The sequence below is a fragment of the Ochotona curzoniae genome, unplaced genomic scaffold (assembly GCF_017591425.1).
Source record: "Ochotona curzoniae isolate NIBS_2020 unplaced genomic scaffold, NIBS_Ocur_1.0 scaffold_1852, whole genome shotgun sequence".
Lineage (NCBI taxonomy): Eukaryota > Metazoa > Chordata > Mammalia > Lagomorpha > Ochotonidae > Ochotona > Ochotona curzoniae.
Window position 1 is genome coordinate 56,015,785 of NW_024467087.1, and position 16,577 is coordinate 56,032,361.

Genomic DNA, 16,577 nt, shown 5'->3' on the forward strand with positions numbered 1-16,577 from the left:
TTTTTAAAAAGATTTATTTATTTATTTTGTATAAGAGGAGGAGAGACAGAGAGAAAGATTCCCTGTCCGATGATAACGACTGCTTTCCCAGGCCACAAGCAGGGAGCTGGATGGGAAGCAGAGCTGCAGGGACCAGAGCCGGCGCCCATATGGGATCCCGAGCGCATTTAAGGTGAGGACTTTAGCCGCTAGGCCACACCGTCAGGCCCAAGACTTCTAATTTTTTTAAGATTTATTTATTTTTATTGCAAAGTCAGATATACAGAAAGGAGAGACAGAGAAATATCTTCCATCAAATGGTTCACTTCCCAAGCAGCCGCAACAGCTAGAGCTGAGCCAGTCCGAAGCCAAGAGCCCTGAGTGTCTTTCGGGTCTCCCACGTGGGTGCAGGGGCCCAAGGCTTTGGGCCATCCTCTGCTGCTTTCCCAGGCCGCAAGCAGGGAGCTGGATGGGAAGCAGTGCAGCCAGATTTGAACTGACGTCCATATGGGATCCTGGTGCTTTCAAGGCAGGGACATTAACCACTACACTATCGCGCCGGGCCCAGGACTTCTAATATATTTTTAAAAGATTTTATTTATTTTTATTGGAAAAGCAGATTGACAAAGAGAAGGAGAGACAGAAACAAATATCTTCCATCTGCTGATTCATTCCCCAAGTGGTTGCACTTGTTGAGCTGAGCCAATCCAAAGCCAGGAACCAGGAACTTCTGGGTCTCCCATGTGGTTGCAGGGTCCCAAGTCCTTAGGTCGTCCTCGGCTGCTTTTTCAGGCCACAAGCAGGGAGCTGGATGGGAAGTGGATCAGCCGGGATATGAACCAGCACCCTTATGGGATCCCGGCGCAGGCAAGGTGAAGACTTTAGCCACTAGGGCACTGCGCCAGGCCCAGGACTTCTAATGTTTTAAGGAACTTGGTGAGCCACCAAAACTAATATAAACATTTTTCAAACTTACATGACTGTGTAAGTCTTTTTTGCAGAACATCTTTAACTGATATTGAACCATCAAGTACAGTTTTATATGCTTTTCTATATAAGCAAAATTGCCTTTAAGCAATGCTGTTTCCAGGACACTGGAAACTCATTAGCAGATTTGTTTTGAGGAGAACAGCAAAGACATATTCTGATCATAATAAAAAGGTGTTTGGGAACATAGGAGGATAGAGTGAGAGAAATATTTTAAAGCTTACCAGAATATGAAGAATTAAAAAAATATATTTGCAGATAATTATTATAGTGATATTTGTAAAAGTTCTTAACTGGAAACCACTTCATTGTCCATCAGTTAGAGAATGATTTATAAATTATTACGTATTTTGCAAGTTGTTCCTTCATTTTATTTTGAAAAGTGTTTACATTAACAAAAAGAATGGGGGCAGACATGTCGTCTGGCAGTTAAAGTGGAGATTAAGAAGCTTGCATCCCAGATCAGAGTGCCTAGGCTTGACGCGTAGTTCTAGCTCCCAATTTCACTCTTCTGCTGATGCACACCCTGTTAAGACCCTGCAAGGCAGCGGATGGAAGATCTTTCTCTGTTTCTCCTTCTCTCTGCAACTCTGCCTTTCCAATGAAAATAAATAATTCTTTTAAAAAATGAAAGACAAGCTTCACAAACACTGGCAAAATACCCAACACACAAAGTTTCTCATCCTTAATTTACAAAGCTCTTGCAAATCAATAAGCAAAAGAAAGCTACAGCAGCCGGAAAATAGACAAAGAATGGGAAAAGAAAATTAAAAAATAAAAACAAGGAATAAACAGGATAGTAGTTCAACTTCATTGTAAAGAAATACAAATTAAGGTAATGTAAAATACATATTTTTGCCCATTAAATGAGGCATTTTGTACAAATTATAGTACCTACTGTTGGCAGGGACATATTGAAGCAGGTGTTCTTATGCACTGATGATGTAAATTTAGATTCATTGATCATTTTGAGAGAGTTTGGCAGCATGTATAAACCTTAAAGTGTTCATATAATTTTATCGGGTAACTAACTCCATTTTAGCAATATATTTTAATGAAATAATCAGAGATCTGCAAAGCTATATATCTGCTGTTATGACAACAGAAAATCTGAAACAAAATGTGTAGCAATACAGAAGTGGTGAAATCAATTGTTACATTATTATGATGCAATATTGTGCAGTCCTTAAAAGTCATTATGTTGAAGAATAACAGGTTTGTGTGAATAAGCTATGTAAATGCAGTTTGAATTTCTTTTGTTTTGTTTAGCTTTATGTATTTGAAAGCATTACTGGCAGAGGGAGAGACAGTGAGAGCCAGACATCTCCATCTGGGCCTCCCACATGACTGGCAGGAGCTCAGACACTTAGGTCATCTTCCTTTGCCTTCCCAGGCCCTTAGCAAGGAGCTGGATCAGAGGTGCAGCACCTGTGACTCAAATGCTGTTCATATGGGATGTTGACATCACAGGCAGCAGCCCAATGTGCACTGCCACAATACTGGCATGCAATTGAGTGGTTTGTAGTATAGTCACAGAGTTCTGCAACCACAGCCACAATCAATTTAAGTACATGTCCTCAAAACTGTTTTTCAGAACGTGTGTTGTGGTACAGTAGGTTAAGCTACCACTTGCAATATTTGCATTCCATGTGAATGCACCTGAGAAAGCAACAAAGAGTGGCCCAAGTACTTGGGCTCCTGCTCCCACGTTTGAAACCAGGATGAAATTCTAGACTACTGATTTCATCCTGTCCCAGTTTTGGTAATTGCAGCCATTTAGGGAATGAATCAGTAGATCAATAAAATATGTCCATCTCGGTAACTCTGTCTTTCAAATATTTTTAAATCTACTTTTATTTCCATGAGAGGCAGAGAAAGAGAGAGAGGAGACCTTTCATCTGCTGACTTACTCTCCACATACAGCCACAGTTTTGGGCCAGGCTGCAGCCAGAAATCCAGAACTCAATTCAAGTCTCTCATGTGGGTGACAGAGATCCATATACTTAAGCCATCACCTCTGCTTCTCAGGGTTCTAATGTGAACCTGGAATTGGGAACAGAAATAGGACTTGGACCTAGGCACTCAAATATGGGATGCTGACATGGCAAGCAGTGTCTTAACCACTGTGCCGAATGACTCCCCCAATCTTATGTACTTGGATTACCTCCCAAAGAAACTATATATTTTTAAGAGCTCTTCTTCTAATTTATTTTTATTGGAAAGGCAAATTTAAGAGAGAGGAGAGACAAAGAGAAAGATGTCCAAATTGCTGCAATGGCCAGAGCTGAGCTCATCTGAAAGCCTCTTTTGGATCTCCCACGCGGGTGCAGGGTCCCAAGCTTTTGGGCCGTCCTCTACTGCTTTCCCAGGCCACAGGCAGGGAGCTGGTTGGGAAGTGGAGCAGCTTAGACATGAACTGGCGCCCATGGGGATTCCAGTGTTGCAAGGTGGAGGATTAGCTAGCCACAAGACCCCATACATATTACCAGTGACTCCTCATTATTATCAAACCCAATTCTAGGCAATCACTAGTATACATCTCTCTACAGATGTGTCTGTTCTTGATGTTTCGTGTAATTGAAATAATACAATATGTGATTTGTAGGTAGAAAATATTTGCAAATCAAATGTCTGATAAGAAATTTGCAAAGAAGATACACAGATTGCCAATAAGCACATGAAAAGATGCTCCTCAGTCATTCAAGAAATGCAAATCAAAATGACCATGAGATAGCATTTAACATCTGCTAGGATGGCTATAATCCAAGAGACAGATAACAACAATGTTGGTGAGAACATGAACAAATCAGAACTTCTATACATTGCTGGCAGGAAAGTAAAATGTTGCAGGTATTTTGGAAGATGTTTTGACAATTCCTCAATATAGTAAGCATGTAATTACCATATTACCCAGAAGTTCTACTCAGTGTATAAACAGGAAAAATGAAAGCATATGAGCACACAAAAGCTTGAACGTGATTGTCCATAGCACTATTCACAACAGCCAAAAAGTAGAAACAACCCAAATGTCCATCTCCTAATAAACCGATAAATAAAATGTGATATATCTATAAAATGGGATACTATTGAGCAACCAAATATTTAAGTTACAACACAGATAAACAGACAATATTATAAAAATACATTTTAAATTTTAATTTAAAACTTTTCAATAGTAAAATACATCTATCTATAGGAGCCAACATTATGGTGTATCAAGTCTAGCCACCACCTACAATTCTGGCATGGCATCTGGGTGCTGGTGCAAGTCTCCACTGCTCCATTTCCAATCTAGCTCCCTTCTAATGTACCTGGGATAGCATTGGAAGATGACACAAGTACTTGGGATCCATTACCCACGGGCAGACCTGGATGAAGCTCTTGGCTTCAGCTTGGCCAACCTAATCATTGAGGCTATTTGGAGAATAAACCAGTGGATAGAAAACCTCTGTCTGTCTCTGTCTCTCACGTTCTAACTGCTTCTCAAATAAATAAATATTTTTTAAGATGTATTTATTTGGGCCCAGCAGCGTAGCCTAGCAGCTAAAGTCCTTGCCTTGAATGCACCGGGATCCCATATGGGCGCCGGTTCTAATCCCAGCAGCCCCACTTCCCATCCAGCTCCTTGCCTGTGGCCCGGGAAAGCAGTCGAGGACAGCCGAAAGCTTTGGGACCCTGCACCCGTGTGGGAGACCTGGAAGAGACTCCTGGCTTTGAATTGGCACAGCACCGGCCGTTGCGCTCACTTGGGGAGTGAATCACCGGACGGAGGATCTTCCTCTCTGTCTCTCCTCCTCTCTGTATATCTGCCTTTCCAATAAATAAATACATCTTTTTAAAAAGATGTATTTTTATTTTATTTTATTTGAGGGCAGATTTACAGACTTGAGACAGAGAGAAAGATCTTCCATCCTGCTGGTTCATTCCCCCAAGTAGCCACAACAGCCAGAGCTGAGCTAATCCGAAGCCAGGAGCCAGGAGCTTCTTGTGGAACTTCCACACAGCTGCAGGGTGCCAAGGCTTTGGGCCGTCCTTGACTGCTTTCCCAGGCCACAAGCAGGGAGCTGGATGGGAAGTACACCAATTGGTGCCCATACGGGATCCAAGCACATGCAGCCGAGGACACACTAGGCTATTGGGCTGAGACCATAAATAAATATTTTTAAAAGATATACCCTCATACATAGAAAAACACTAAAAGGAGATATAGCGGAAGTAGGATTTTTTAATGACATGAATTACTTCCTTTATCCAATCTAAACAATTTCTTTATCCAATCTCTTTTGCCCATATTCTTACCTCATTTATTATTTCCTTGTTAGCAACACACCAAATTCTAGATTCCCCGTTCTTTTTCATGATTTACTTATTTTTGCCTGAAATGCAGATTTACAGAAAGAGAGACAGAGAGATCTTCCATCTGCCGATGCACTCCCCAAATGACTGCCTAGCTCCAGAGCTGGGCTAGTCCAAAGCCAGGAGCCAGGAGCTTCCCCTGGGTTTCCCACATGGGTGCTGAGGCCCAAGACTTGAATCATCCTTCCCTGCTTTCCTAGGCCAAAAAGGAGCTGGGTGGGAAGAGAAACAGCCAGGACACAAAACAGTACCTAATTGGCATTCTGGTGCCATATGGTGGGATTCTGGTGTCAGATGGTGGAGAAACAACCTGTTGAGGCACCATGCTCATCTCCAGATTCCCCATTCTTATACCCAGACTGCTGAGGATGACTGACACAGCACTGACACAGCGCAGTATAAAATACTGATTGCCGCTGATTACAACTGAGTTTTTTGCTCTAGCCTAGATTGACCTGATAAGTCCTCACTATTTGCCACCCACCTACTGGCAGTTCTTTCCACCATTAATCAAAACTTCCAAGTATTCATTTATATCAATACTATTCTATATCATAATTAAAGTCCTCCGTATGCAATAGAGTTAGATAAATAAGGACAAGATATTTATGTTGGAAATAAAGAAATAAAACTATCCCTGTTGGTAAATGATATGACCATGTATACAGATAATCCAAAGATTATGCAAAAACTATTAAAATCCAGCAAGTTCACAGTGCACAAGATGAACAAACATACAAACATCTGTTGTATTTTTATGCATTAGAAATGCACAATTTGGAAATTGGAAAATCTAAGCCATAGGGCACAAGCATGTGGATCAGTGCTTTAACCCATGACTTGGGATGCTTGCCTTCCATATCGGAATATACATTCAAATTCCTACTGCTCCACTTCTAATCCAAGTCCTTGCTAATACGCCTGAAAAGGCAGAAAATAGCCCAAGTACTTCAGTCCCTGTCACCCTATGAGTGACAAGGATGGAGTTCCTGGCTCCTGGCTTTGACCTGACTTACCCTTTCATACCCTCTCTCTCTGTGTCATTGTGCTTTTCAAATAAATAAATAAATACATTAAAACACACTGTTTATAACTCAAAATTTAAACATGTTATTTATAATCCAAAAGTTAAACATCCAGATATAAAGCTGACAAATCCTACACAAGATCTGCATAGGAAATCCCATAAAACATTGATGAAACCCAGAGGTATAAGTAAATGCAAAGACATATCATGTCAATGGGTCAGTAGACTCGATGTAGCTACAACAGAATCTTTCCATATTAAGTTCTAATTTAATGCAGTGCCAGACAAAGTTCCAGCAGGTTTTTTTTTTTTTTGCAGATATAGAGAAGCTGATTCTAAAATTTTAAGATTTTTTTCTTTTATTTATAAATGTGGAGTGACAGAGAAGGAGAGACAGACGCACAGATTCACTCCCCAAATGGCTACAACAGCCAGGTATGAGCCAGGCTAAAGCAAGAATCCAAGTATTCCACCTGGGTATCCCAAGAGGTTACAAAAGGCCAAAGCACTTGGTCCATCCTCCACTGCTTTCCTAAGTGCGTTAGCAAGGGCCTGTATCACAAGCAGAGCAATTGGGATTTCAACTGATTCTCTAGTATGGGGTATTGTTGTCACAAGAGGTTTTACTTGATGAACCATAATGCTGGCTCTGATTCTAAAATATTTTTTAAAGATTTAAGTTTTTTTTATTGGAAAGGCAGATTTACAGAGAGAAAGAGATACAGAAAGAAAGATCTTCCATCTGCTGATTCACTCTCCATGTGGCCATAACAGACAGAACTGACCCAATCTAAAACCGGAAGTCAGGAACTTCTTCCATGTCTTCCACGTGGGTGCAGGGTCCCAAGCTTTTGGGCCGTCTTCTACTGCCATTCCAGTCCACATGTAGGGAGCTGGATAGGAAGTGGAGCAGCCAGGACATGAACTGGTGCCCATATGGGATCCTGGCTCTTGCAAGATGAGGAGTTAGCCATTGAGCCATTGCGCTGGGCGTGCAATTCTAATACTTTTATGGAAAACTAAAATAAATTTTGAAAAAAGAAAAACACATTTGTAGAATTAAAGCTATAGTAGTCAAAATGAAGATTATACTGCTTAAGACATTACATAAGGGCAAAAAGATAGACCCATAAACCAGTGGAGTGGAACAGAATCAAAAATAAAATATGGGGCTTGGCATGGTACCTGACTGGCTAATGTCCTCACGTTTCACATACCAGGATCCCATATGGATGCCAGTTCTAATCTCAATGGCCCCACTTCCCATCCAACTCCCTGCTTGTGGCCCGGGAAAGCAGTAGAGGATGGCCCAAAACCTTGAGACCCTGCACCCACTCATGGGGGACCCAAAAGAGGTTCCTGGCTCCTGGGCTTGGATTGGCACAGCTCAGGTAATTGTGGCTGCTTGGGGAGAGAATCAATGGATGAAAGATCTTTGTCTCCCCCTCTCTGTATATCTGACTTTCCAATTAAAAAAAAAAACATAAAAAAAGAAAATATGAAAATAAAATCAACTGATTCCCGCCCCCCAAGATTTCTGTTTACTTATATAAAAGTCAACAAGACAGAGACAAACAATCTTCCATCCATATCTTCCATACACTGGTTCATCTCTAAATGGGCACAGTGACCAGGGTGGGCCAGGCTGTACATAGGAACTAAAACTTCATCCTGCTGTTCCACACGGGTGGTAGCGGGCAAAGCAGTTGGTTCATCACCTGTTGCTTTCTAGGTTTATTAGTAGGGAGCTGGAGCTGGATGGGAAGAAGAGCTGCTGGGATTCAAACTGGCAGTTGGATATGGGATCCTGGCTTCACTAGCAGTGTGTTAACCCACTATGACACAATACTGCCCCAAGTCAACTGATTTTTATACAAAGATGTAATGGCAGTTCTATGAAGGAAATATTCTTTTCAACAAATTGTGCTCTAACAATTGAGTACTCTCACACCATACACAAGGTATACAACAATTAATTCAGAATACATTAGAGACCTTAGCTTAAAAATGTGAAATTAGAAAACTTTCAGAGAAAAACAGAACACCTTAAGCGTGTGAAATCAGAGAGTTCTTAGATGTGATATCAAAATTAAGATACATGAGAGAAAAACATTATAAATTGTGGCTCAATGAAACTAAAAATATTTGCTCTGCAAAGCAATAATTGGGGGATAAGAAGACATATTCCCCGAGAGGAAATATTTGCAAAATGCATATCCAGTAAAGGATTTATATCTGTTATGTGTAAAGTACTCTAAAATTCAAACGTAAGAAAAAAACAACACAACAAAAAATGGGAAAAGACTTTGAATGTACTCTTTATTAAAGAAGATACAAATGGCAAAAAAAAAAAAACCACAAGAAAAAAATGCTACATGACAAGACATCAGGAAAATCAAGCTAAAACTGCAAAGATATTCTACTATACACCATCCAGTATAGTGTTGTGCATATATATTATATATGTATTATACACATAAAACTTGTCTCCCTGCATCCAATCTTTTTTTAATATTGTTTACATAGTTGAGAGGGATAAACATCCATGCGGGTGTTCAGTTAGTGTGGAAAGGGTTAGGGCAGTTAGTGTGGAAAGGGTTGAGTCATAGAGGAAGTTAGGTGGGACAAATGTTTCCTTTGTTTTTCTTCTATGTCTGCAGTGGAGGGGGGGTGTAGGAGCCAGTCATTTGATGACGTCTTGGAGACCCCGATGTGGAGAAGAGTATTCTATAAAGGTGTTACTTGAGTACTAAGATATTGCCAGCTTCATTGCACCAGGGTTGAGAAATCTTTCCAAGGCCAAATCTGACCATGAATCCACAGGCCCAGGAACATGTTGCAAAGCTTGGCCAGGAGAGTGGTTCATCCTGTTCTGCTTTCCATCCTCTGATGAGGCACTCAGCATCTTTTGCTGGCCTAGATGAGCTGTCATGTTCCCCATGTGCTTCTAGATATGCTGTCACTTTACAGACATTAGCAACTGCACATGAACTCAGACCCGACACAGGCATTCCAAGGTCAGATCCCATATGTTACGATGTTCTCTGTGGCCTGGGATTTTCAATGATTTCGTTGGGGAATTTAAAACGATGATAGCTGAGCCAATCTGAAACCAGGAGCCAGGAGCTTCTTCCAGGTCTCCCATGTGGGTGCAGGTCCCAAGGCTTTGGGCTGTCCTCGACTGCTTTCCCAGGCCACGAACAGGGAGCTAGAAGAGAAGTGGAACAGCCGGGATAAGAACTGATGCCCATATGAGATCCAAGCACATGCAAGATGAGGACTTTAGACACTAAGCTACCATGCCAGGCCCCAAACTTGACTCTTGTGTGCACTCTCCAGTGCAGGGTCAGATGTGCTCTGTCACCTGCACCAACCAATTCATATATCAGTGAACACAGCAGTCTGGTCAGTTCTGTGCCCAGCCCCATCTCTCATGCAAACTGATGGGTAGTGCAGCCTAGCCCAGCCCAGCCTGTCACAGACCAGAGCCTCATGCATACCTTTGGATGGCTCAGCCTAGCCAGGGCGGCCCCTAGTCCCAGTTTTTGTGTGTGCCACAATATGCTGCAGCCTAGCCTAGTGTGTCCCACATCGCATCTGCCTACCTCCAATCTTGTCCCTCTCTCAATGCATACCCATTTTTTTTTGTATTACTATTTTTCATGATACAGTTCCATAGGCACAGGGATTCCCTTCCACACACACACACACACACACACACACACCATATTGCCACTGGAGAAATTAAAATAAAATAAAATAACTAATTTGCTCCTGGTTTTTCCACTGGCCTCTCAGCATACTCTGAAATCCTTAACAGTTTACAAGGTCTTGCATGATCTAGCCCTTGCTCACTTTTCCAAGCTCATCTCTCCTAATTCTCAACTGTAACACTTCCTTCCCAATGAGTCCTACCTGCAAATTCTTGTGTGCACTGCACACTACTTCTTTCAGTTTGTCAAACATGCCCCTGCTGTCTCCTGTGACTGGGATGCTTTGTCACCAACTTCCCATCTTCTGCACACTGGTCCTTCAGTAACCTGCCTAACAGTCATCCAGCAGTTTCAGCTCCCACTTCACATATTCAGCCCCTGAACTGTATGTGCCTTTGGATTGCTACTAGAATATTACTGCAAGACCCTTTTCTCCTGTGTCTTAATAGCTGTACTAGTTGTTTAGCTCTCACACTATCTTGAAAGGTTCTTAAGGGCAGCAACTACGTTTTGTTCACATGTTAGTCCTAGCCCCTAGCACAGTACCTGACACAAAGTACATAATGAATATTTTTGAACAAGTGAATGAGAAGGAGGCAGGATGGCAAAAAGTCTCTTGACCTTATTGGTCAATATTTTTCTTTATCCTTTTCTTTGTCCTTTTCCTATGTTTTAGCCTTTTCTCTATTTTCCAAGTATTCTATGATACAACACATTGCTTAGATAACCAGAAGATGATCATTCTCATTAGTATTAATTTTAAAAGTGTATTAAGCCGCACTTCTTATTCATTTGTGTCTTTTTCAGTGAGTCCTTGTGATTCATTAATAGATCACTCATGAGACATTTTGATTGTAAGCACCTGATGGTGTAAACACTGTTAACACTTTTAACACTGTTTTATGCTACATCTCAAAAAATGTATTAAGCATGTTCATAATAAAAGAAGAACAATTATGACGGAAACTGTAATCAGTCAGAATCCCACCACCTAAATATAAATCTTGTTAACATTTGTATCCATTCCATCATTTTCTTTTTTAAAAGATGTATTTATTTATTTGAAAAGCTTGCTATTATTTATTTAGCTAGTTATCTGCTGATAAACATTAACATTTTATACAATTTATCTCTATAATGACAAGAATATGAATAAGCTCATTGAACATAAACATTTTTCCTTATTCATAACCATTTACACAAAGTAGAATCCTAGAAGCAAATATCTTGCTATGAACTTTTGAAATACTCATGTATATGACAAAGTTGTTCTCCAAAAAGCCTGGGATGGCTTATAACAGCTACTTGTGTGCCTGCTACATCCCATTTATTCCTTTAGGTGGATTTATTATGCCCACTTTACACATAAAGAAACTAAGTCTCACTAATGTTATTTGTGCAGAGACACCAAGTGACAAAGCTAAATTCAAATTCAGAATTGTCCAATTCCATAACTCAGATTATTTCCTGTGGATTTCAAAAAGAATGGTTTTGAGTTATCAAATTACTAAATATTTCCCAAAAACAATGTGTAAAATATAAAGAGAAAGGGGGAAAGAAATTAAATTATTTATGGATAATTTCAAACTTTGAACAGTTTCGTGCATTTCCTATTTTTTTGCTCCATGTACAGTGTTTTCCTTTAAAAATGACTGTAACACTGTATGTATAATGTTGTCTCCTGTATTCATCACGTAATGTCTCACTGCTGATCCATCTTGCTCATAACTGTAATTTTAATGATGGCATATTATTGTCCAATGCATGTTGCCACGTGAATGATTACAGCTGCTCAGCTCACCTATGAATTTCTTCTTTCCCTTTTCAGGACCCACCATTTCCCATGAGGCTTACAGAGTTCAGTGCCGGGAACCGTTGTAACCTTCAAAGCAAAGCCACCATGCTGGATTGAAAGCTTCAGGATTTGAAAGTATCCCATCCAGTCCCTGCTGGGCGGACAATTCAGGACTTTACCATTTGTTTCCTTTACTGACTGAACTTCAATCTGGTAGCAGTTAATTCAAGACAGTTCTCTCTTCATTTTTTCCTGCTCCGATGCACAAAAGCCTAAATGTAAAGTCTATCTTTTTATTCATCTTTTCAGGTAGAAGGAAATTCATGAGATTTCCTTGCTGTCTTCAGTTCCCCCAGAAAGACTAGCAATCATATCTGTAGGGTCTTTTGGGTGCTGAAGGGAAGCAGACTACAAAGCGTTGGCTGTTTGTGTGCATGTGCATTGATAAACAGGTGTGTGTGTGCGGCATATCTCTACAGAATTCTGCTAAGACTTGTGAAAAAAAAAACAACAAGGTTTGAAATACACAAAGGCTTTTACGTATTCATGCTTTTCGCCTTTGGAGCATTTTCAATATTTGCAGAACTTGGACCTGTCCCCATATCAGGTATCTCAATTTTGAGAGGGGAGATTCAATACACTGTGACCAAGGTGCTCAACTTGGGAATTCAATAACAATGTAAAATCTGTTCTCTGTCACACAAGTTCCTGAAAGCACCACAGCGAATAGAGAAGACCAGATCAGATTGCCTTCCACTCTATTAAACATAATAATTAGGGTTCTAAAGATTTTTTTTTTTAATGCCAGGCTGTGGTAAAATTCTCCAATTACTTTTGTTCAAGTCTTGCCTGACTAGCTTTATTTTAGTCTTTATAGAGTACTTTCATCATGAAAGAAAAACTACACGCCTAAGTTGTAGACTATAGGTGTTCTCAAGGATTTTAAGGGTGAAATTCAGGTTTAATTATAATACTGTTCAAAAGGGTAAAGTTTCACAGCTGACATTAGCCTGTGGATTAGCACTAAAGCTCTGTGTTTGCACAGCAGGGGTTAATGTACAGATAGTGATAACTGAACAGTAATACGCCAATCTTTTTTTTCTTTTTTTACCTTCAGTGGTGGCTCAGCCATTAAGACAGTTTACATCCATTTCCCCATTTATTTATAATCAGCCTTTCTTTCAGTTCCAGTGCCTGAATCAATGAGTATGGACACTAATGCCGCATCTTTATACTAATAATACCTAGGACTATTGATATTTCTTATTTTTCAACTGGCACTCAAGTGCCCAGCTTCTGACAATAAAAGCACCAACTCTTACAGAGATCAGTGAGACTTACAAGCGTCTGATAGATATCAAGGAATTGAGCTCCTAGAGGTATGATTAGGTAGACTAAATTATCCTCCTGAAATCTTTTTGAGTAAAAAAGAGTTACCTGTCACCAACAATTCAGTAGTGGAACTGAGAAGGTGAGCAATCAGCTACTTAAAGCAACAACAAAGCATGTTCATTCAGGCCTCCTAGGTTCTTTTGACCAAAAGTGAGACTTTTAACAACATTAAATGGATTGTGGTCAGCAGTTCATCTGAAATCATACTAGATGTGTCTAAATGTATTGGGACTGGGAACTGGTTCTAAAACTCAGCATCCAAAAAGCAACCTAGAAGACTATGCACATTGATTTTAACAATCAAATATATATTCAGATGGAAAGATTTCCCCCACACCTCACATGATCTTCTGATAGACAAGCCTGGCTTTCAACTTCTCTAGAACTGCACCTTTCTTGCCCAGCTGAAATGGCTCAGCTGGGAGAGTGTTAGACTAAAGAAGTGCACCTTTCTCTGAAAGGAGGGCCATGACTTCCTCCTGTAGCCAGTGGGCCTCAAAGAACTCTTTCCTGTTCCCATCTATATCATCTTCTGCCAAGAGTTTAGGCAGAGCAGCTGCTAAGTATGTGTCAAAGACAGGAAGGATCAAGAATATCTTTTGATACATGGAGTGTATCAGTACTCAGTTGTCACAGAAATCAGGTCACAAAAGACAGTGCCAATAAACTACAGAGAAGTGTTGGAAGGATAAATCTCAGGGGAGCTATAATGCAAAGCTGATTGTATAATGTCTTACAAACTTACACTGTCTTTAAAGGCCAAATAAGTCAATTTTACCTGGAGGTTTGGAGATAAAAGGAAGCCTTATCCCTTTCTTAGCACCTTAATCCCTGTCTTATAGACTCTGATAGGATCCCTACCTTTGGATCATTTGAGAATCAACCACTGTACATAGGCATCCAACTGGTTGATAATTGATCAAGAAGACAAAGAGATTTTTATAATAATCAGTGCACCCTGATCTGGGTCCTTTCCTGCTCCTCTTTGGAGCCCTATTTAGTAACCTCTGTGGGATCTCATTTCCTAGTCTTTGGTACTCATCTTCCGTATTTGCAAAACGAAGGTACTCATTGCTAGGATCCTACAGCTGAAAGGTGCTATGTAACTCCCTAGTGCTCTTATATGCCTTTAGTTGCAGGACCAGAATTGAAAGTTTAACCATAATGTTATTTCTAAGCAAACATCGTGCTCCATTCTTTATTTCATATACTCATTGCTGATTTTTCCTCACATATTTCAGTATTTTGTTCAATATTCTTCAATTTGTTTCAATAATGCCCTTGGAAACAGAACAGAAATTATTTTCCCCATGGAACAGCAGGAAAAATTAAAGAGAAAAGAGATGAAATACCCTCCAAAAGAACATAGCTTTCTTGGGCAGAACTCACAGTTATCATGTCCAAAACAGTATTAGAATAACTTGGCTGTCCAAAACTAGAGTTACCGTGGAATAACTTAGAACATTAAGATCAATTAGAACAGGATAACATTCTGCGTTCTATGTCCAAAATCTTAAAGTATGCAATTGATACAGCTCTTTCTCTGTGGTAGAGATGCAATATATGTGCCTCCGATTCCCTGCTGGCAGCGTGTGACATATGTTTCACACTCTGCAGCCTGAGCCAATACCATTATCTCTTGTGGCAGCTCTCTAGGCCAATCCCAGGGCTGCCTTTGCCAGGAAAATGAATATGCTTCCCCATATTGATGCCAAATTGCACCAAGTGTAGATGCTGAGGTTAATGGAGGTTTAAGCACAATCCTAGCAGGTATGTTTTAAGAATATTGAATATATATATTGTCATAATGTGCATGTGAAATTTAATAGTGCCCAGATCTATAGGAAAGTGCCAGTTGTTCAAAGCCTATCCATTTCAGCAGTCATCACGCTTTCCTAAATGCATATATGTGTGTGCGCACACATATGCACACACCCACAAACAAACATTTCCCCCAATGTAGGCTGCCTGGTAACCAGGAACAAATCTTCTAAAGAAATGTTTCTCTACTTTTTCTTTTTGGAAAAAAGATTCTGATCATTACAGAAAGCAAAGAATATTTCATTAATGCATTCCCAAGCCTCTGGTCTTGGAGTGACCAAGAGACTCAACGCAAAAGATATGTTCTGTGTAGAGGCACAGAGTGTATCTATCATAATTATCCAACCCTATCATAAGTTCCATATTCTTAGAAAATTCATGAAGAGGTTGATGAGGTATGCTACATCTGCATTTCTTCAGTCATAGCTGTAACGTACCATATTAAATTGTAGCCTTTTTGCATGTGTTACAGAATATAATAATGAATGGGTGGCTCCTAATAGCATGCAAACCATGACCATTTATTTTCCCAAAAGGGCTAGGGCTGTGTCCTGCACAGTGTTCAAAATCATTACTTTGTGCTCTTTGGATCAGCCTGGTACAGGGCTATTGCCAGAATGTATTATTTTTTTTAAAGTACCATAAATTCAACATATCAGGAAATATTCTTAGAAGGAAATGGCATTAAAGGAAACAACAATAAGATAAGATGCATTCAAGGAATAATTTCTTTCACCCTGCTGGTTAAATCAGCAAAAGAACACAGCAGGAAAGCTGGGACTGGGTCTTGGATTATAGGAAATGCATTGGAGAGCAAAAAACAGAAAAACACTGGGGACCTCAGCAGTTAAGCTCAAGTTGCCAATTTGCTATAAATCCCTTTTTCCACTAATACGCTCAAAAGTGATTGTATACAGTATTCTTAAAAACATGTGTCTTGCTGCAGAAATACTAACAAATGCTGGCCAGCTTTATATTAAAAATATATCCATATAATTGTTGTTTCTTGTCTACATTATGTTTTTGGTTGAACAATGTTGACAAAGTCTAAAGTGTGAAATCATTCCAACTGGTGTCCACACATCTCATTTCCTGGGGGCATAGTGGAATTAACTGATGCTCTCAGCATAACTGTTGTGTGCGTAGTAGGTAGATGCACATGTAACATCTCATCTCCTGAGCATCTCTAGTGCTCAGTGTTTCTCTCTTACATCCCTTCATGAGAGTTGAAGATTTAGCCACAATGACCTTTTTTGAAGATTTTATTTATTTTTATTGGAAGGGCAGATTTACAGAGGGAAGGAGAGTTAGAAAGACTTTCCATCCGCTGGTTCACTCCCCAAGTGATTACAACGGCCAAAGCTGAGCTGATCCAAAGCCAGGAGCCAGGAACTTCTTCTAGGTCTCTCATCCAGGTGCAGGGCCCTAAGGCTTTGGGCTTTCCCAGGCCACAAGCAGGGAGCTGGATGGGAAGTGGAGCTGCTAGGACATGAACTGGCACCCATAT

The 16,577-nt window shown here is 40.2% G+C and overlaps 1 protein-coding gene across 1 annotated transcript in view; it reads left to right on the forward strand.

Moving 5' to 3' along the window:
- ZDHHC15 (zinc finger DHHC-type palmitoyltransferase 15) overlaps positions 1 to 12,582 on the forward strand; it is a 97,493-nt gene extending 84,911 nt beyond the window's left edge. The window contains exon 12 of the mRNA XM_040999639.1: positions 11,891 to 12,582. The gene's annotated coding sequence lies outside the window, so the exon portion shown is untranslated. The remainder of the gene's footprint in view (positions 1 to 11,890) is intronic.
- Positions 12,583 to 16,577: the final 3,995 nt, after the last annotated feature.